This window comes from Silurus aristotelis (genome assembly GCF_946808225.1).
Source record: "Silurus aristotelis genome assembly, chromosome: 3".
Taxonomy (NCBI): domain Eukaryota; kingdom Metazoa; phylum Chordata; class Actinopteri; order Siluriformes; family Siluridae; genus Silurus; species Silurus aristotelis.
Window position 1 is genome coordinate 14516872 of NC_139576.1, and position 23604 is coordinate 14540475.

The 23604-nt window shown below is 37.4% G+C and overlaps 1 protein-coding gene and 1 long non-coding RNA gene across 2 annotated transcripts in view; both read left to right on the top strand.

Annotated features, from left to right (window-relative positions):
* nalf1b (NALCN channel auxiliary factor 1b) overlaps positions 1-23604 on the top strand; it is a 113573-nt gene that overhangs the window by 48126 nt on the left and 41843 nt on the right. The gene's annotated exons all lie outside the window — the stretch shown is intronic.
* LOC310723166 lies at positions 11361-16272 on the top strand. The gene is made up of 2 exons (XR_014532605.1): positions 11361-14022; positions 14173-16272. It is a non-coding gene; the product is annotated as an uncharacterized lncRNA (long non-coding RNA).

Here is a 23604-nt window from a genome sequence, read left to right on the forward strand (position 1 = left end):
GAGTGACCTTGGAGTAGGAGTCTGTGACAGCCATGTTTTGTGTGGCTGTTACCACAAAGTTGGAGGCACACAATTGTATAGGATGTCTCTGGGGAGTGGTAGTTTAGTGGTTAAGGCGCTGGGTTACTGATCAGAAGGTCGGGGGTTCAAGCGCCGGTATCACCAAGCTGCCACTCTTGGGCCCTTGAACAAGGCCCTTAACCCTCTGTGCACTAGGGGTGTCGTATCATGGCCGACCCTGCGCTCTGACCCCAGCTTCTGAGCAAGATGGGATATGCAAAGAATGAATTTCACTGTGCTGTAATGTATATGTGAAAAATAAAGGCTATTCTATTAGATGTCTCTTGATAGCACATAAAAAAAAAGCATTAACATTTTCCTTGATTTGGACTAGAAGACCCAGACTTGTTCCAGCATGACAATGCTCCTGTGCACAACGTCAGCTCAATGAAGATATGGTCTAAATCATTTGCCGTGGAAGTGTTTGAGTGGCCTGAGTTTCAGCTCTGGCCTCAATCCTAGTAAACACCTGTTGAGATGAAGTGGGAAACTGACTGCACCAAAGGCCCTCACGCTACTTCAGTACTGGACGTTACTAATGACCCTGTTGCTGAATGAGCTCAAATCTCTACAACCACAGTGCAGAATCTAGTGAAACATATTTCCAAAAGAGTGGATGTTAAAAGAGCACATACAAATCTATTGGCAGGTGTCCACTACCATTTTGGATTATTTGGATTTTTACACAAAGTAGATGATAATTGGTTCCTTGTTACTTTAGTGTAAGATCTACCCTTGGATGGCAGACTGTTTTTTCAGTTATAGCTGCTGCTATTTTGGTTTTAGTATATAATCTGGTGAAAAAAAAGTTTTACAGGTTCTTTGATTAAGCATCAGCACTAACACCTGACACTGTGTAAGCTTTCCCATACAACCAAACTTTGCCCTCTATCTGGGAATGCCACTTTTCTTTTAATATCTAACCATATCTTTGTTGTTGTTTTTTTGCTGATTGAAGTTCTTGCCCTGCAGGGGTGGAGCCATTGTATTGATTGAACTCAGAATGAACTCTGCAAGGTGTCAACCTTGTTTGCGTAACAGACAGAAGTGAAGGAAAATTCTCTGAATGTGTTCGGTACTACGCTAGACTTTAGGCATGTTTGCATGGAAAATTGTAATTGGTTTAAAAATCCAATCCGAATGAAAATGCCCCATATAAACACCTCAGTCAGAATAAAAATGCCCAAACCGATTGAAATTGTAATCGGTTTGAGAGGGGTGGGATAAACCTTTATAAACCGAACAAAATAATCTTCTGCCATGTAAATGTTTTAAACCGATTACTTGCAGAAGATATACACATTTTTTTACTGTTCTCTCGTGAACACCCGAATTGATTTGCCACAACACGGTATTCCGCACAGCTTCCGAGTTTGTATAAAACAATCGCGAAACTCACAAAATTAGGGAAATTGTGTTTTTGACGCTCTGTTCTTCTGAGGCCAAAAATCCCTCTACCAGTTCACACAAACGAGTAAATGACCGGCGGCTCATGCAAAAGTTTATTTCATTCCAGGTCACTAAATTCCAGGAATACAACCTGCTCCCACCGGTCCTCACTATGGACCTTCATCTACACGCTTCTGCTTTTCGGAGGAGGAAGGAATAGTATTGAGATAGTGCTTTGAGATGCACAGCCACCAAAAAGCTCATACCTTCCAGCAGTAATGTCCCTACAAATTCACGCTGTTGCTTGATTAAAAGCAACACTTTAAATAAAAATAGTGCGCATAAGAAATAATGGAACTCCATGTAGGCTAATATGCAAATGTCACAATTGTCCCACATTCCAAGTGAAAATGCAGGCACATGTAAACAAAATATATGGGATTAGATAAAGGCTCATGTAAACAGTCCACGAAATCTTTTAATCGGAATGGTTTTAATCAAAATGACAAAATAAATGTACATGTAAATGTGGCTTTAATCCCGATTTTCATATGTTTTCATAAACTGCATGTCCAAACTGAAAAGATTGAAAATGCTTACACACCAAAATGTGAGAAGCTTTGGCCTGTGTCATTTCTTTCGGGAGTTTATTTACTTTCCGTCACATTGAATTGATGCAGCAATTGACAAAATGCAATCTGAAGGTTGTACGAAGACACATTCATCTTTGACTAAGCCATCAACCTGGACAGCAGGCACAACAACTGCAATGCAACATCGCCTACCACCTTGTTATTTAGGAGCTGAATGGGTCACATGGCCAAAAATACATTGCTGTTTTTGAATATGCTCATTTTCACAGTTCATATTATACAAAAAAAGGCATTTTCAAATATATCAACTTGGATTAATGTTTTTGAAAAGCTCTGAGTGTGGATGGAAAATCCAATATGTAGGAGAAAAAAAAACATGTTAGCCTTAGGAAGAGTGAAACATGAAAAAATCTAACAGACTGTTTTTTCGGAAAAAAAAAAAAAAAAGCCTAGAATTTAGTTAATGAATTTTGTTGTGTGTGTGTTGGGATGGTAAGATTCACCGATTCGCATCGGCATAAAACAGCGTAAACCGATTTGTTTATATATAAATATTATAGATATACTATACTTTATTATTTTGAAAGTGACCAATCATTTGTGACCAATATTTTATATGTAGATTGATTTTTTTCTTACTAAACTGTTTCTCAAGCTCATTCTTTCAGCACCACTGCTGCTAAGTGAATATGACGTAACACAACACTATGGAGACCGAGGCGTGTCACATAGAATATAGATTACCATGGCAGAGGTAGAGCTGCACCTTCCTATAGACAGAACTATAAAGGCCTGTTTGTTAAAGGGCCATGTATTAGAAGTCAGAAGGCACCTATACAAATATATTTGGGTTTAAGGTAAAGGTAAAAGGTAAAACCCAAATATGTCATTGTGTCATTACACAGTCGTACTGCTGCGCACTGCAAGATAATTTTTAGACGCTCAAGGCATCAGTACAGAACGGCGAAAAAAAAAAAAAAAAAGCATAGATAAAAATAAATAAATACTTTATATCGGATTGCATTGGCTCTCATTGCGTTGAATTGAATTGAAAGTTGAAACCTTGTCTCAATTTACCTGTACACTAAAAGACATGCACAACAATTTACATTTTATATTTCCTGCTGTTCTTCACTTGACAAATCTATAAAGCAGTAAATGTCCTTGTTGTAAAAATTATTTTAATTATCACAAAAAGGTTGGAAAGCTACAACTCATCCTGGATGAATTAGAGGGCATTTAATGAAGGACCTCAAAGTGTTACTCACATTAGTATGCAATAAACCATATTTATGTGTCTGAACATAATTTTCTGTGATATTGAATGGGGATAGTTGTTGAATATAGTGTATGTGATGGTGTATGTGATGGTGTATGTGATGGTGTATGTGCATTTGTATACATCAAAGTCCCTCTGTTAACTCTGTTAATCCATCTGTTAACTATGGACATCACTTTTATATGTATATGTTGACAGTTTATTGAGTCTAGTCAACTAACCCGTTATTTAATCCATCAAAAGAATAATTTAATATTATTATATAAAACAGAATCAAAAAGCTGTTAAATGTTAAAATGTTAAAAACATTATTAATGTTTAATTTCACTTTCCCATGTTCCTTAGTTAACTGTTTTTTCCTGAGTAAATTCAGTTAATCCCGCACGAATAAGCATGCAAAACATTTATTTAAAAAAGTGTGCGAATTCAAATGTGGGCCCTTGCTATTTCATAATTTTTAAAGGTATGTTAATAACATTCTCGTGCTTTTACCCTTTCGTACACCCTGCTGAGAGGGAGCAGATGTTTGCGAGAAAGCGATAAAGTAAAAAATGAAGGCTAGATTCTGTGGCTAGAAGGGTGTTCATAAATTTAAGGAAAGGTGCTTGATGCTGAGCTATTTCGAATCTCAGTCACTCACACACACACACACACACACACACACACACACACACACACACACACACACACACACACACACACAGACACATGTTCTTATGTCTACAGAGAACAAGCCAGAAGAGAATTTAATATTTGATAAGCTAATTAAGGTGTAGGCTGAAAGGCATTGTTTTTAAGGCAGTGTGTGTTTGTGTGTGTGTGTGTGTGTGTGTGTGTGTGTGTGTGTGTGTGTGTGTGTGTGTGTGTGTGGTGTGTGTGTGTGTGCTTGCACACTTAATAATGATTTATGTTTCTCTGTGATCTAAAGCAACGTGTAAATAATTTTGTTGCCAAATCACCTGATCGTATGGAAGGGTGTGCGTTACATAATCTCATCTCTTCAAGGAATTTCTGCAGTAATTGAAAATAACAAAGCCTTATTCTAATACTCCTTAAGGGAAATTATGTTTTAATGTTGTGGCGTTCAGAAGTGTGATTTACAGTTGTGAGTGAGAGAGAAAAAGACATGATGATGATGACGACAACACTTCTTCTTCTCTCGGCTTCTCCCATTAGGGGTTGCCACAGCGGATCATCCGTCTCCATACCCCCCTGTCCTCTACATCTGCCTCTTTCAAACCAACTACCTGCATGTCTTCCTTTACCACATCCTTAAACCTCCTCCTTGGCCTTCCTCTTTTCCTCCTTCCAGGCGGCTCCATCCTCAGCATTCTCCTACCGATATACCCCATGTCCCTCCTCTGCACATGTCCAAACCATCTCAATCTCGCCTCCCTCACCTTGTCTCCAAAATGTTCCACATGCGCTGTCCCTCTAATAAACTCATTTCTAATCCTGTCCATTGTCGTCACTCCCAATGAAAACCTCAACATCTTCAGCTCTGCTACCTCAAGCTCCACCTCCTGTCTTTTACTCAATGCTACTGTCCCTAAAACATCGCAGGTCTCACCACAGTCCTATAAACTTTCCCTTTCACTCTTGCAGATACTCTTCTATCACAAATCACTCCTGCTACTCTTCTCCACCTTCTCCACCCTGCCTGCACTCTTTTCTTCACTTCTCTAACACACTCTCTATTACTTTGCACTTTTGACCCCAGGTACCTGAACTCCTCCACCTTCTCCACCTCTTCTCCCTGCAACCGCACCACTCCACTGCCCTCCCTCTCATTCACACACATGTACTCTGTCTTACTCCTACTGCCTTTCATATGATGATGACAACACTGGGCTTGGATAATGCCTACAGTGCAACTAGTCTGATATTATGATTGCTCTTAGGCTGTGTATTAATTTATGCCTCTCTGTAGTATTCATAATTAAGTCAGATTATTTTGTAAGTGAATGGTAGTTTATGCAGGTTTGGAAAAGCATAAAAAAAGCAGGAGAGTTCAGAACATTCATAACTCAAATAGAAATTGTCTACAGTGATACATACATAAATACATGCAGGAAAACATGTCTTCTAATGCTGTAAAGTAAAAAATAAGATTCTTCTTTCCAGGATACAATGCTATCCTTGTGAGTTTTCTCGAGGTTCTTAGGTTTTCTGTCTGTTGTTTCCTCCCCCAGTGATTTTGGCACAGGCTTCATGGCCACAGCTACCCCCATTAGTATAAAGCATTTGCAGATCAATGGAGCTGCCAGGAAGGAGGAAAAGAGGAAGACCAAGGAGGAGGTTTATGGATGTGGTGAGGGAAGACATGCAGGTAGTTGGTTTAAAAGAGGCAGATGTAGAGGACAGAGTAGTATGGAGACAGATGATCCGCTGTGGCGAACCCTAAGGGGAGCAGCCGAAAAAAGATGATGATTTGCAGTAGTTAAATGAATAATTGAATGAGTAATTTATGACATTTTAAGATAAATCACAACCTGGGTAAAATTAGAAACAGGGGACTTTTCTCTTGCCACTCCCTCCACTGTGTAGTGGCCCAGTTATGCAAGAGATTAGTTGCCTGTGCAACCATTGTCATATCACACAAGTAGCCTGACCGTCCTCAGCCTGCTCTCTAATGTTTTCTAACGGCTCATCTTCAGAAGTGGCAGGCTGGGGCCATGTGTTGATAATGTACTCATTTGTTCTGCTAGCTTTAAGTAATTGTGTAGAATTGTAACTTCTGGGTTTTGCTTACAGATTATGCATTGCCTTGGAGTGTGGTTTGCTGAACTTTTTTTCATATAATTTTTTTCGTTTATGATATTATAAACTAATTTTTATAAACTAATAATTGCATTATCCCCCCAATAGGAGAAAGAGTACTGATATAAAGGGTCTCAGACAAAGAGAGGCTCCTAGAGAAGAAAACACAATTCCTGGCCGGAGGGCGTGTGTACCAATTAATTAGCATACTTACAGATAAACAAAGTCCCAGGGCAGTTTGGCCTCTTTTATTAATTACTTTTCAGTTTATTTCACCTCTGTGCATGAGTGTGTGTGTCTCTCAGTCTCTCTCTCTCTCACTCTTTTGCTTTCTCTCTCTGTGATATAGGCCTTAGGGAGAAGATGAGGTAGGCTTACCTAAAATTACCATGTGTGTGCCTGAGAGAGAGAGTTAGTTCCGAAAAAGAGCTCAGCTTATGCTTCGAGTGCACTGCTAAGTCTTCCACCTGCCGAATATGGAGCACAGAAAATATCTGCAGATCTGCAGGCAGCTTTTGTTATTTGCACAGATAAGACGGCTCCCTTAGTCTCAGCTGTATCCATTCTATCTCAGGAAGAGCCTGGCGATATGCCACTTCAACATAGAGTAGACAAAACACTGAACAACCCAGAGGGAAGACCTAATGTTTGCTGTTATATACAGTACAGTAAAGGTGTGAGTACACACACACACACACACACACACACACCTACAGACCCTCCTGTCAATGAAAGCCACAGGTTTGTCTGTCACTTTCTTTGCGGCCTCTCACAAGCATGTGGGAGCTGTTATGGTTTGTGTGTTAGCTCGATGAGCCTCCTTCTGTGTGCATGCGGTACACTGAGCTAATGCAGTTTAACTTCAGGAACAACCCACTCAGATCATTTCACACTCCAAATTGTGTGTGTGTGTGTGTGTGTGTGTGTGTGTGTGTGTGTGTGTGTGTGTGTGTGTGTGTGTGTGTGTGTGTGTGTGTGTGTGCTTGTGTCTGTGTATGCATTGGATAATTGCAGTAATAGCAAGTTCCTCACTAACTATGAGTCAGATTTCTATTCATAGTTGGTGGACATGGTGCTAATTTATCTTCTTCCTTTTTACAGCAGCACATAAGCTCTCAGCTCCTTAAAAAAACAAAACAAAAAAAAAAACACCTATTGCCCTGGAAAGGTTTACTAGACTGGTTGATGATCTTCCACTTGAGCTGTTTGTGTTTTCATGACAAAAGCTTTAGTTTTGAATCCAAATGTCTTGGACAACATACTGTAGGCAGATTTATTTTTTAAATTACTTATTCATTCAATCATCTCCTGCAAGTGGTTCATCCAAGTAAAGGGCAATTGTGGATCTGGAGGCTATGCGGAGATCAATGGAGGAAACAAGGGAATAGACATGCACTAAAATGCTTATCAGGGACAATATAGCATAACCGATTTATCATGCATGTCTTTTAGGAAATAAAAGGAAACCTGTGAATCTGGTGAAAACCTATTTGGACACTTGGAAAGCATATGAAACTGCACATACAGTATCATACAGATCTCCAGATCAAACTCCTTGGAGCTGTAAAACAGACACTACCTGCAGAGTCAAGTCAAGTCAAGTCAAGTTTATTTCTATAGCGCTTTTCACAACAGACATTGTCTCAAAGCAGCTTTACAGAAATCAACAGTCAAGGTGAATGGTGTGTATTTATCCCTGATGAGCAGCCCTTAGATGTAATGAGGAAGAAACCTTGAGAGGAACCAGACTCAAAAGGGGAACCCATCCTTATTTGGGTGACATCAAGAGTTTGATCATAAATCTTTCAACAATACAGAACACTGGAGAGTGAGAACTAACATAAGCACTGGAGTATAAGATTATAAGTAAATGTTCTTTCAACAGTCTTTGGTATAAAAGTAGGAGCTACTTAGCTCAACATTTGTGATCATCACAGATCCAGCATCAGCTTCTCCATGCCAGAGCCTCATTGTGCTACTGTACCTCTTTTTAAGAGCACGTATTAAGTATGAAGATATCAGTGTTCTAATGACTATTGTGTGAGTGCAAAAGGTATTTGAGGAATAGTTCTGTCCAGCGGGAGTGTTAGCTTGAAGGAACGATTTGCTTAGATTAGAGAAAGATGGAAGGTTAATAGCTAAGTTATGCTACTTTACTCCCTCTGGAATATCCATTTAAAACTCAATTTAAGCTTTGTTATTCGTCATTTACAGTAGACTCACTGCGAATTTGAATATGCTTGAATATGGGAATACGCTTTTGGGGTTATGTGAATGTTACCTGACTCTGATGCTCTGTTTACTGCAATATGAGTTTCTAACCTCTGTGAAGGGCATTTCCTCCACTGGATCCTGCTGAGGGCAATAATTCATAGGAACATTTTTTCTATTTTTTTTTGTGCTGGATACTGATGATTGACTTTTATTAGGGCAAACAGACATTTATTGGGTGATTTGTGGTCTGCACAGAAGCCTGGAGCTGTGAATGTGTGAGCTCAGCACTCCACTACAGGACAAAGCAGGGTAGTGATAGGCGGAGAAGTGCAACCAGGGCGAGAGCATTACAATTGCCTGCAGCCTGAATGTGTCACTTATTCATAGGGAAAAAAATATGAATGAGTTAAAATGAAGCTTATATACGCATACATACACAGAGCCTGTGGCACAAATAAACATTGTCTGTGTATCAATTTGGCATCACTAGTGGACATATGGAAAGATTAAAAGGGCAAAAAAGAAAGATTGGTCAGACAATATTGTTTATTATTATCTTAGGGGGAAAGGCAAACCAATATGAAATGAAATTTTAAACCAGAAGGGCTGTTAAATGTAGTGAACATTAATAAGCATAATATATTGTTGGTACTATTTGTTTTACAGCTTTCTAACAGCTGTACATTGATAGATTTAATTTTCACATTAATTAAATTTCACACTAATTTACAAAAACTCTGAGTAATGAACAATTTACCATGACAGAAATGAGGGTGCTGTGTCAGCTCAATACTCAATTATTCCAAGGTCATATAGCAATGTTTTTTTATTAGGAGAAGAAAAATTGGTGTATTATTGCATTCTGTGAGGCAAAAATGTAAAGCACCTGTTGAAAATGTGTAAAGGTTAGCTGACCTGAAATGGTCAATTTATTATTTGTGCCTTAAGGGATAGTTTTAGAAAGCAAAACTAAAAAAAAAAAAAGAAGAAGATAACCTATGCTAGGGATGATCCCCAACTCCAGTGTCTGGTCCCTTCACCATTTCACCATTCGCTATTGGAGCAGAGACCAGACACTGGAGTTGGGGATCATCCCTAGCATAGGTTATCTGCTTCTTCTTCTTCTTCTTCTTCTTTCGGTTGCTCCTGTTAGGGTTCGCCACAGTGGATCATTCATCTCCATTCTACTCTGCCCTCTATATTTGCCTATTTTAAACCAACTACCTGCATGTCTTCCCTCACCACATCCATAAACCTCCTCCTTGCCTTCCTCTCTTCCTCCTTCCTGGCCGCCCCATACTCAGCATTCCCCTACCGATATAACCCATGTCTCTCCTCTGCACATGTCCAAACCATCTCAATTGGGCCTCTTTCACCTTGTCCCCAAAACGTCCTACATGCATGGCCCCTTTTAAAAAACTTCTTTCTAATCCTGTCTATCCTCATCACTCCCAATGAAAATCTCAATCTTCATCTCTGCTACCTTCAGCTCCACCTTCTGTCTTTTACTCAATGCCACTGTCTCTAATCCATACAACATCGCATGACTCTCCACAGTCCTATAAACTTTCTCTTTCACTCTTGCAGACACTCTTCTATCACAAATCACTCCTGCCACTCTTCTCCACCCACTTCACCCTGCCTGCAGGCTTTTCTTCACTTCTCTAACACACTCTCCATTACTTTGCGCTGTTGATCCCAGGTACCTGAACTCCTCCACCTTCACCACCTCTTCTCCCTGCAACCGCACCACTCCACTGCCCTCCATCTCATTCACACACATGTACTCTGTCTTACTTCTACTGACTTTCATTCCCCACCTCTCCAGGCTCTTCTCAACCTGCTCACTACTCTCACCACAAATCACAATATCAACCGCAAACATCATAGTCCAGGGAGACTCCTGTCTGACCTCGTCCATCAACCTGTCCATTACCACTGCAAACAGGAAAGGGCTCAGAGCCGATCCTTAATGCAATCCCACCTCCACTTTGAACAAGCCTGTCGCTCCTACTGCACACTTCCCTCATACATGTCCTGCACCATCCTCACATACTTCCCTGACACAACTGACTTTCTCATACAATACCACAACTCCTTTCTCGGCACTTTATCGTACACAAACACACAATGCAACTTCTTTTGACCTTCTCTATGCTTTTTCATCAACATTCTCAAAGCAAATATTGTTTCTGTCATACTAACAGATGGTCACCTCTTCTCTCAACCTGGCATCCACTATTCTTTCCCATGACTTCATGGTGTGACTGATCAACTTTATTCCCCTGTAGTTACTGCAGGTCTGCACAGCTCCCTTATTAAAAAAAAAAAAAAAAAAAACAGTACCAGCACACTCCTCCATTTTTCAGGTACCTTCTCACCTTCCAGAATCTTGTTAAACAATCTTGTTAAAAACTCCACTGCCATCTCCTCTAAACATCTCTATGCTTCTACCGGTATGTCATCTGGTCCAACCGACTTGCCACTCTTCATCCACTTAATCGCTGCTCTCACTTCATCCTTACTAATCCTATCCACTTTCTGCTTCACCATCTCCACATCATCCAATCTTCTCTCTCTCTCTTATTTTCCTTATTCAACAGCTGCTCAAAATACTCCCTCCATCTTCTCAACACACTATTCTCGCTTGTCAACACACTTCCATTTGCATCCTTTATTGCTCTAACTTGCAGCACATCTTTCCCTGCCTGGGTTCTCTGCCTGGGTTCTTAGCTTTTGCCACATCCCTATTCACCTGCTGCCACATCTTCTTGTACTCCTGGCTAATTTTCTTATCTCTCTGCTGATCCCAATTCTGTTTCACCAACCCTTTTCTCCTTATGCTGTTTGTGGTCAGCATATTTGATTTGGCACATGTTTTACGCTGGATGCTCTTCCTAACGCAACCCTCCCCTTTTATCCAGGCTTTGGACCGGCACTAAGAGTGCACTGGCTTGTGCAGCCCTATTGGCTGTGTTATCCCTAGCATAGGTTATACCAATGATAAATATATGCATGATTCATTACATAATTTCTATTTTAAATAATAATAAGAGCCATAAAAAATGTGATTTCGGCTTGTGAATAGTGCTAGAGAAAATAAGCAAAATATTCTCACACTCTTACACTCTTTCCTGTCAATCACAGCAGCAATATCCAATCATGTTCATCTATGAGCTTGTGTTTGTGCAGCATAGCAGTAGCAGTTTTTTCATTTTTAGCTTAGTTACCCTCTGCTGTATCATGAGCAGCCATTTGAGATGTACTGGCTTGTTTCATGTACCAGCCATTTCTAGCTGTTATGTAATAAGGGACATTAGGTAGTTGATGGAAATTAACAAATTACTTAAGAAAAAGAGAAAGAGGGGTCAAACATACTGTGGTAACCTACAGTAAGTTTGACCCCTCTTTCTCTTTTTCTTAAGTAATTTGTATGTATTCAATCATTGTATTCAATCATATCATTAGGTCAAGTCAAGTCAAGTTTATTTCTATAGCGCTTTTCACAACAGACATTGTCCTAAAGTAGTTTTACAGAATTTAACAGTTAAGTTGAATGGTGTGCATTTATCCCTGATGAGCAGCCGTGGCGTATGTGGCAAGGAAAAACTCCCTTAGATGTTATGAGGAAGAAACCTTGAGAGGAACCAGACTCAAAAGGAGAACCCATCCTCATTTGGTTGATATCAAGAGTGTGATTATAGTCTTTAAACAATACAGAACACTGGAGAGTGAGAACTAACATGAGCACTGAATGTAAGATTATGAGTAATGTTCTTTCTACAGTCTTTTACAGTCATTTGTGGTTATAAAACTAGGAGGAACTGAGCAACTCATAAAATAGCTCAACATTTGCGATCATCATAGCTCAATCACCAGCTTCTCCAAGCCAGAGCCTTTAAACATTATTGTAGCATGCCTAATAACTAAAAAAAGGTACATGACACACATGCTGTTGAAGCATAGGAAAGTAAAATGAAATATAGATTGTATGCCGTCAGTCCTTGTAATGCAAACCACTGAGCAGAAATGAGCTTGTATTCGCAGTGGGTAATCATTCACGATAAAATGCTAATTTTCTGGCAGCAGATACCTGCATAAATTTATACTGCTTTATAGGAAGGGTGCTCTCTAATGTTATGTAATGTTTGTCAATATACTGCCAATATGCCAGAATATTGCCATATAGTTTCAGTAACTTAAACTGCAAAAGAAAAACATTGAAATTTTCATTTTAATGTCTCTTAAGCTCAATCTCAGAATTGATCTATTCATTTTGCCCTTTTGAGGATCATATTGGTGTCACTGTTGCAGAATTGGCTAGGCTACATAAGGACAGCTGTGTGACAGTGAGCTCATAAAAGCTTAAGGGCCTTGCGCTTGAGAATTCACCCCCCCCCTAACACACACACACACACACACACACGCACACACACACACACACACACACACACACACACACACACACACACACACACACAAACACAAACACACACAAACACAGCTGAAGAGCTCTACTGCAAAATTTGCTTTTATTTCCTCACTAAAGTTTATATTTACACACCACTGGCTTTAAACACAAATATGAATAAGGTTCATATGTTGAACAGTTTTATATCTGTGTGTGGTTATGCATGCAAATGTTAGAGAATGCCTCCGCTATTATCTTATCTTTCAATCAGACCAAACATAAGTGATAAAGACAGCAGAATGCCTGGCTGTCTATTTGCAGCAGCCTTATGTTTTATTGTGTGTTTTTGCCAGATGATTGGGCCAGCAGTAAACTCCTCACCCTGCCTTTATATATAAAGTGGCTTTGCTGTGATGAATAATAGACCGTGTTCACCTTTCACGGATGCAGAGTGAGCAGCTTTTGGGGTAACTGGTGACAGTTTCGAGTGCATAAAACATCTTTTGAAGTGTCCGGCAAATACAGCTGTCCAGAGGAGGATGAGAGCATGAATGTCCATCTGACCATAGTCAATAAGCACAAAGTGCTAGTGACACTCAACATGAAGGATTACACAAGCAATTGAGCAACACACACACACACACACACACACACACACACACACACACACACACACACACACACACGATTACACAGTCAATTTAGCATAGCTGTGTAGGTCATTACATTTCCTAGAATTTCCGATAAGTGAGTGACAGTCACAAAAGTGTCAAGTGGTAATGTAGGTTAGAGTATTTAAGGGTGACTCCCAGAGGATGTGTGATAGGATTTCACCACAACTTTATGCTATAGCTATTTCATTCTTGATGATGTTAATGATGTAATTTACAGTCTACTGTATACTATTTATTATTAAGTTCCTTAACCTTAATCTTTTATATCACCATTTTATTTAGTTAATAATTAAGTAGTTGATATCAAATGGCATCTTTAAAAATACCTGTGTACAAACAATGCTTTTTATTTTTTAGATAAATGCTGAATGTATCATGTTTACAAAATAATTGTATTTAAATATTCCTTTTACTTTTCTGAAAAAAAAAAAAAAAATTAAATACAGTTTTTTACCTATTCAGCAGAGCCACTTCTCCAGAGCAACAGTTATACAACTTGAGTTATTGAGGATTATGAGCCTTGCCAAAGGGCCCAGCAGTGGCTGCTTGGTGGTGCTGGGATTTGAACTCACGACCTTACAGTTAGAAGGCACTTTATCCACTGAGCTACTACTTCCCCGTTAGAGTATTTAAGGGTTATTAGTAGTTCTAAGGAGAACAATAAAAATATATTAGAAATAGAAACTTTAAATCTAAAACAACTATATTGAATCTCTATAAAATGATTAAATCATCTGATTTGTTAGAGCTATTATAAAATCCTCCATTATAATGTTGTAATGTTCAAATTAGATTAGTTCTTTCAAATACAACCTTTATCCCCACCATGTTGGATCAGAAATGCACAAAAATTTGGAGGTATACATTCGAAACACCAGTTCAGTTATGTCAAAGGTGATTGCACATTGCAAATTTAGGCATAACAAAATCCAAATGACAGTGACCAAGCAAAACCCAGCAGCATGAGAAGGTAACCAGAGCAATCAGAACTCACAGTTTGAGTGTATAGAGTTTTAGGAGACAAAAATAGGTCCAGGCCTTATTTCGTTATTTAGGTATGACATTAAATGTATTCTCTAATTTGATACACCGCTTGTAAATGATATCCAGCTGATTTATTCTCACTGTGTTGAGTAGCCTACTGTATGATATCCAGTAGGGATGTGTTTGTATGTTTCTCTGTTATTTTGTATTTTAAACTTGGTTATTTTGAGCACGAGTGAGTCATACGGTGTGACTGCTCACTTTGGTGTGTGTATATATTTATTGCTTTATCTGGCTTGTTTTTGACAGGTTGGAGTACAAAATATACAATGAAGATAATGCAATATGTGGAAAACACAGAGCAGATAATAACGTTACACAATAAAAAGTGCCCAGTTTCATTGTTTTCTACACTTATGGATAAGCATGGTCAGAAGTGTGTGAAAATATATGCATAATTCCATGCATAAGCAAAACGGTTTACACACACACACACACACACACACACACACACACACACACACACACACACACACACACACACACACACACACACACACACACAAACAAACAAACGAAAACTATGCATAATCACAGCTGATAAACAAAACCATAGGCTTTTCCAACTTCAGCTATCCAGTTTAGGTGAACCTGCACCCAGTAAATCCTCAGCTGTTGTAGCCCATCTGTTAGGAGTGGTTATGTGAGTTACTGTAGCTCTCTTGTCAACTTTGTCCTGTCTGGCTATTTTCCTCTGACCTCTCTCATCAACAAGGTGTTTCCTCCTGCAGAACTGACACTTACTAGATGTTTTTTGTTCTTTTACCAGTTCTGTGTAAAAATCTAGATTTTTATCTTTGATATGAACTTAAGCTCCTCAACAGTAACTACATAATTGAATTCATATTGTTGCTTTAATGCAGGTGTGTATACATATGATATTATTTATTATTAAAAGATCAAATATTTTGTTTTTGTAAGGTTGTAACTTCTAAACCATGAACAAAGTGTCATCCTACAGTAGAAATTCAGAGGGAGCCAAATTTGAAAAATGCTCTTATGAATACATTATGTATGTCCCAATGCAGAGGTTTTACTATAGCATTCAGCTCACCAGAAGATTGTTAAACCAGTTAAACCAGAAGATCCTTGTATAGTAAAGGTTTGCTGTCCCCTCTCCCCCCATTGCCATCAGAGTTGAAAGATCAGCTAATTATCTGTCCCTTTATGAGCTAAAGCAGGTGTGTTGGGAGGAGGGAAACTACAGGGTGGTGAATTCTCAGCACTACAGTAGCGACCACTGATCTACACTGTCAGCTTGATCACCTCAGCATCTTGTTCCATTTCTGTTTTTTACCCAGGAAGCTCAGGTCCACTCATTAATGTAAAAAAAAGACTATACGATGAAACCCTAAGGTTATTCTTTCATTTTTAAAAGCCTCAAAATGGATTTATTAAATAGTGAAAAGGCCATGATGAAGCCAACTGCTCGTCAAATATGCATCACACCTTGAGCTTTTCCACAAACAATCTATAAGTACAATGTTTTACTACATCAGCCTATAATAGTCTCTTACTTGTAAGTTCTTAGCATCCTTTTGCATAAACCATTTGCATAATATTGTACCAGTTTCAGTTTTGTAATTTTTTATCAACTACTTAAAAAAATGCTTATTTTCATAAACCTTACACTTAAATATCAGTGATTTTAATAGCTGTGGAATGTCATTTAACAATCTTGTGGCTATGTCTGGAGGCAGTTTGTGTCTTTGGGAACACTTTCAGGGCTTTGTATATGATGTGGCTAAATGCAAAAGCATTTCCTCTATCATAACACAAAACCAGCTTCACAATATGATACAAAATTGAAACATGAATATTTAGCCTGTGATGGAGGGGGCAGTGAAAGATTGAATCGAAAAGGAAAAAAATAAAGGCTGAAAGAAAGCATATTTATTTCACACCCACACTATCTTCTCACTATCAAATATGTATGGTGTGCCGGGGTGGTAGTATGAGAACACGTAACAAAAGAACATAAAACACAATAAAATATTTGTATTGACGCCTAGTTGTTTTGTTCGTACTTTCATCAGTGCTGATATTGTATAAAATGTGTGTTTCCTCTAATCTTCTTGCTTTTTTTACATACATTGACAACTATGTAATAGAATGTCAGACCACTTTAAATATTGCTCCTCTGGTTGTTATTGAGCTCATTTATACACAAGCAAATCTAATCTCCCACTTTGACATTGACTGCCTGGGCCAATGACTTGAATTCACAAATTACTTATTCTTGGATTCCATAAGGAGCACAATTTCCATGTTTTCTCCTCCCTGGACTTGCCCCATCAAATATTCACAATCTACATCTCAATCAAAACTATTCCTTAGAGCCTGCACTATTTTACTGTAAATAAACTACTAGAATTGATACAGTAGTTGAGATATTGTCTCCTAATCTGTGATCGTTTCTACAGTAACAGCTCATTCACATGGATATATATGACAACTACTCTACACTAAATAATTATTTCGTTCATGTTATTGTTTAGCAAAGGAAAACGGTAAATTCATTGTAATTGTAAAGCTTTCTTTAATTTCTGTTCATTTTGGGAAGGAGTCAGAGATTGTGGCTTTTATTTTCTTCATTATCTGACAAGCTACTGTGTGGAAGAGACAGAGAAAAAAGAAAGACTTGTGGGTACGCGGTAACTCATAGCTGCTCTAACGTAAAAGATAACAGGAACTAAGTTGTGTTGTGGGTTGCTGTGTCATTAAATGTATCTCTAAATATCTCTTAAGTGCATCATTCTCTATAATTATTCAGAGAAGTGAATTAATTAGAATATTGTTTCAAAGGTAACAAACCACAGAGATGAGTGAATCTTGTAAATATCATGTTACGGCATTGTTCATTATTTATTTACATTTATTTCATATATACAATTGAGCAATTGATGGTTAAGAGACTACCTCAGCAGTTCTAGCTTAGAATTTGAACTTCTGAGCAGTTGTTAAATTTTTTTTTTATTGCTAAGCGATCACTGCCAAACAGGGCTAATATAACCTAGGAAAAACAGGCTGTTCTTTTAACTCTCTGGAACTGCTACACATTTTGTTGTAATCATTAGTAAAGTGTAGCTTGCCATAAAAAAGAATGACTGAATATCTGAAAGAGCAACACAAACATTACACAGCTCCAAGTCAAAGCTTTCTCTCTACATGTTTAGGACTGGCTGCTTATATTTGGCATTTGGGTTGCTTTTGACATATAAATCCTGGTTAGCTTTTAATAACAACAAAAAAGAAGACATCTGTTGTGAAACCGAAGCTTCCTGAAAATAAGCAAGCAGCAGGGTTATAGTGACCCAGCCGCACATGGTGGTAAGTGTGGATAACAAGGGAGATCATTTCTGCATGATTTTCACTGTCACTGACCCTGGCCCAGCCACTAATCTAGCACCTGGATTACACTAAACTGAAAATACAACAACAGAGTACAAGAATTAGATATAATAAAGTGATCAGTGTCAATGTTCAAAGACAAAAGTACAGAAAAGAGCTCAAAAATAGATCTGCTGATGTACTGATTTATCACCACCCTGCCATTTTCTTATCACATTGATGTTCTTCTCTCCATGGGGGCCAGATATAGAAGTATTGGTGTTTTGCAGAGGAAGATAGGCGGTAGACAGGAGCTCTTTGTGACCATGATTCGACAGTAGAGATCTGTTAAAAAAAAGTAAGAACTAAGGTTTTTCTTAGTATATTTAATCAGGGAGAGTATGACAGGAAGTGGATGAGGACGCGTGTCATGATACATGCATGGTCTGTAAGAAACAGTGGACAGAAGGAAATACAGCAGTACTGTAATCAAATAATGTTAAGATAAACGTTCACAGGTACAGAAGAAAGACAGCAAATCAAATTCTCTTCTGAACAGTGTGCAGTTTAACATGTCAGGTACACAAAGTACATGAAAGATGTGCTTGGTACATTTTTTTATTATTATAAATGTCTCAGCAAGCAAGTGTTAGTTATATCAGATGGTTTAAAAAGGATGTGATTCATATTCAGACAGGATTTTGTGTCACATGGTAGGCGAGAAAATGTGGGCTATTTTGCATTAAATTTATTTAAAAAAAAAAAAAAAAAAGAAAGAAAGAAATTAGCCTTTCAGAGTTGTACTTGCTAAAACATTGAACCAGCAAGGATTTCTTTAATGTCTATGTGTTCTGCATTAATGAGCCCTACTTTGTCCAAGCTGTATTTAAAGTCCATTTTTTAAAGACTCGCTTTGATGGCATGTAAAATACAATCGTCGGAATGTGTAGATAATAAAGTAGATTATATTCCCATTTGTACAAAAATGCTATCTTTACAAATTTTATGTCTTTGATTGATGCCCCATGTTTATACATATAAAGTGATGTGCAAAAAAACCAAAAACAAATACAAGTCCTTACCCTGACTATTCCATGTTTAATTATTTTTTTTAAGGATTAAATTCAGGCTTGGTAACCAGAGTAACTCAGTTTTGTCTTGTTGTCTTGAGCATTTAAATAAAGTTTAATTCATTATCATGCAACAATCACAATATGAAATATCCTTGCATCGAAAAACACCACGGTGAGTGGGTTAACTAACTTTATTAGCTTGTCAGGAGACACTCTAACGTGCAAGTCTATGAAAGAGGAAAAAAAAACAGCACAAACGAGAACAAATGGAGACAAATGATGGGCACATTAATGGCAATGGCTGTCAGGAGATAACCTCTGTCTGCTCGCTAACCACCAGCTCTCTCAATGGCAGGGGAAATGGCCTATCTAGTGCTTGATAGGGTATTGATTATTTGTACAGGTGAATCTTTTAATTCCTTTGGCAGAGACAGATGACTCCTGAGGTCATGGTCCTTGCTCTTTTCACATAGCAAGTTTTTGAATATCAGAGTCACATGCATATTTTACAAGATTTGGCAATTTTAATAGAACTCAAATCGTGGATAATACCACACAGACACCCTGCAGATGGCCCTGGATGTTCTTCTTTGGAAAGCCTGAAGACTGTGGTTGCCAAAACGCAGATTACACTGACGTTAATAGAAAAATGGCATACTCATAACTCCTTTCACTACCAGTTATTGATAAGAAATTATTTTTCTGGGATCAAATAAGGATGTGAATCCTTTTTATCCCTTTTCGTTGCAATTATAATTAATATGAACTGTTCTTCTAGTAATGACTATTAACTCTTAAAGTAGCACACAAGGACAGAAAAATTGTCAGTGTTATAATTATTACTTACATAAGTAAAAAAAAAAAAAAATTATCAAATTTGGACTCTATGGAAATTGACATTTTTTAGATGCAGAATTACAAATGACGAAGTCTGGGTTAGCCCCCTGGTGTATACATTTTTTTTGCTTAAAACAGATTCACACTGAAAAACGAACTAATCCAATATATAATGTTAATCCAAGAACATTTGAATGAATGATATTAATAGCTAATGGACCACACTGACTGAAAAATGTTGTTAATGTTACTAATCATTGCCCATCTGTGATCAGTGATTTTTATATTAGCATATCTGTTTCAGTCAACAGTCAACATTGTTTTTATTCCCAGATAAATGCAACCTGTTCATAATTTTTTTTCCATGCAGTCCTATAAGTAATACACAGAAAAGTGACAAAAGTTAAAACCTACTTAAAGTGTAGTGCAGCCATCGGATCTGTCTCTGAAACTGTACTACTGTAGAGAGATTAGGCCATTTTCTAAAATGTATTCCCTTAATTACTCTTCTAATAATTATAAAATAAAAAATAAATCATGTCATTTTTATTAAACCGTTCAGTGTATCCTCTTGCCTTGTGCATAGGACTTATAATCCTGGTAAAGACTTTTTGAATCAGGATATAAATATTTTGTGATTGGATAATAGTGATAAGAATCAGAACTTTATATCGATTTAAGTGGCATCTTAATCTAAGGGGATAACCAAGCGGAGTAAAATGCTCGCAGCACAAGAGAGACACTAGGATTCCTTATTAAAAAAAGTTGTATAAAAAAAAATTAATTAAATGATGGTTTGAGTGCTCCATAATTGTATTTTCGGAAATGTGGTTTGACGCAAACATGGATTTATTATTTTCTTTTCTCTGCCATCTGCAGAAAGTGGGATTTTCTTTCGGTGTTATATTGAGAAGTACTGTAAATATGGCAGTCAGCAATTTGTGCTTTTGTTTTCCTTGTTGGCGGGAACAAAGTTGGTTAAGTGTGTTAACTATGTTGTAACTGTGAATGACTCAAGTCTAACTTAAGAAAAAGCAGTAATCATACGCTGACATTCACTATATGTTGATGATATATGACAGAAATGAGCCTGCATTGAAGAAGATGGCAAGCCACACTCGGGTGCTGATGCATATTTACAGTTATATTTGATTCATGAGTGTACTTCAGCCTTTCTCCCTCAGGGCATGTTAGAGGCAATCGAGCAGCAAAAAAGAAAAGAAATTGCTATTCTTATTTACCCCCATAAAGAGGAAAGGCAATGCAGTGAGAGTGTGATAATGATTGGGTGAGAAGCTTTGGCCTATTTTTCTTTTATGTTTTTCCTGAAAAGTGATAGTTTAAGTAGCATTGTGTTCATTGGACTGTAGGCATAAGACTTTGTGTAATTAAAAAGTGACAATGTGTTGTTGGTGTTTCTAGTCCACTGTCTCTTGTTTTTACTTTCTAAACCCTTTTCTGAATTATGTGAGCCAGATATATTCATGCACTGGTTATTTTCTGGTGAATCAGGTCAGGTTCAGGCCAGGTGGTTGACCATTCAAGCGGTTTGGCATCAAATACATTTCTTTGAGAAATGCTCTATTTATATTTTTGTGGCTCTTGGAGCTTATTCTTTCTCTGCAGGTCTGGTTCATGTTTAATGTACATGATCACTTGTTTTTATTTTATTTTTTTGGATGTAGTCATTTGAATGTAAATATTGTAATGTAAATAGTCATGATAAAAGGTAAAGCCTTAAATACAAAAGCTCTCTTAGTGTTTTCGGAACTACAAAAAAATTTCTCCAAAGTCCAATTCTCTATGGACATCATAATTGAATTTTTTTTTTTATAATACTGAGGCATTTATTTTTATTACTCTTATTATAGTAGCATAGTCACATATGCAAAGAATAAGTGCCATGCTATATAGGTCAGTACAGTGCTGCAGCTTGGAGATGTTTTGATATTTGACTGATTTGTTTTACTGTTTATACACTGTGAGGGTTGAAAGTCAAATCTCCTGAGAATGGATTGTTTATTTCGCACAATAGGGATGATGCTGACAATGCTACATTCTATTTTATGACAATATCTTGTGAGTTAGTTTAGAATAATAAAGCTATTCCTTTACAGGTGCTCAAATGATTCTTAAAAGCAGCTAAGCCTATCAGTCTGAAGTCTATAACCAATTTAATATGCATGGACACATTCCACATTCAGCACTACATTTAAAAGTCATAAATATTGGCTCACCTCCATTATGCCATCCTTAGCTGCAAAACCATGCACATTTTCCCAGTCACAAAAATAGCTGAGCATGTGGATGCACAAACCCAATTCATTTAGCTCATATGCTGGCCTGCTTAATCATTCTGTGTGGCACATCAAGGACCCATTGACATTCCGGCCTCAGAGCCCGCTCCATTGTGTATTCAGAGTGAGACAGCAACTCACCTTGCCCCCTCTGAGCCTTGCTTTCTTCGGCCCTCTCATATGTCATGAACATATCTGCTGAATCTGTAGCAGGAACACTAAAGGAAAATCAGCTGTTAATAATTTTGGGGAAAAAATAAAAACACATCAGTCTGAATGAGCATGTAGTATTGTATATTTTTGACAATAGTTTGACAGTATATTTGCTGAAAATAAACATTATAATAACAATAATAATAATAATAATCCACAATAGTCTTATAATACTTTACACTTACACAATATACTTTAAATGCGTTTTGTTTTTATTTGTAAACATTTGAATTTGTCTTGGTGTCCGCTCTCATAATTGCAATTGTCCACTAGGGGACAGACAGAAAATGAAAAATGAACTGTGGCTCTCTACAACTTATTTCCATGTTCTGAGTCAAAGATATTTTTGCATATAGGTATTAAAGTTGACCACATATGGAACAGTTTGGACTTCCACTAATATTCTCTAATGAGTTTTCAAGAATGAACACACTGTAGGTATCAAGTCACTGAAATGTACAGTTTACTTTAGCTAGTTAACATGAACCGGTCGCTATATACGTCAAGGCAAAACAATAAAAGGCTCAGAATATAAAAATATTAGGCAGGAATTGAACAAATACTGTAGCTCTGTTCCTACATTATCAATCCTTCTTCCATTTATGAGCTTGTTATCAGGCTTTTGATGAGCTGCATCAGGGGTGCCATATATCCAGATCATATCAGAAATGCAAATAAATCCTAAAAAATATAATAATAATAATAATAATAATAATAATAAGCAGAAAAGGAATAATTAAAATATATGAAAAATCCCAGATGTTTAACTGTGATTTTTAAATCAAATTTGTAAATCCAGACATGTGTTCAAGTTTTGCATTAAACATTTTAGTAATTGTTCCATTCGGGTACAAATATACTATATTAATGAATGTCTCGATTGCTAGATTTTCACCAAACTGCAGCAAAAGTAAATGAGCAAACTCAAAGCTCGAAGCTCTTCAATGTGCATTTGTTTTATTCTTGCTTGTTTTCGGAGTAATTTGTAATTACTCGTTTTTTTAAAGACCTTTAGAAGCTTAATATTTATCTATTTGGGACTTGTCGCATTTTTCGCTATTAGTTTATATGGTGATATATATACACTGGCGATCAAAATTAGAGAACAATTTATAAACAATTGAACAATTCTGAAATAATGTCATCTTCACTGCTCAACAGTTGAAGGAGTTTTTGTCCTGTCTATACCATGCTACCAGAACACCTTTTCCACAAATTAACTTAGGCATTTAAAAAAAAAACATTATTTTGCAGAAAACACACTGATCAAAATTAGAGAACAACAATGACTGTAGCATATAAAAAGATTACAACAAAAATTTCTGAAGGTTACAACCGTCAGCAATTAGTAGGAAGTGTACAGGCATCTGCTCTGAATGAGGTATAGCACAGGACAGCACTAGTCTCTCACACTGCTCTATTGTGATTTT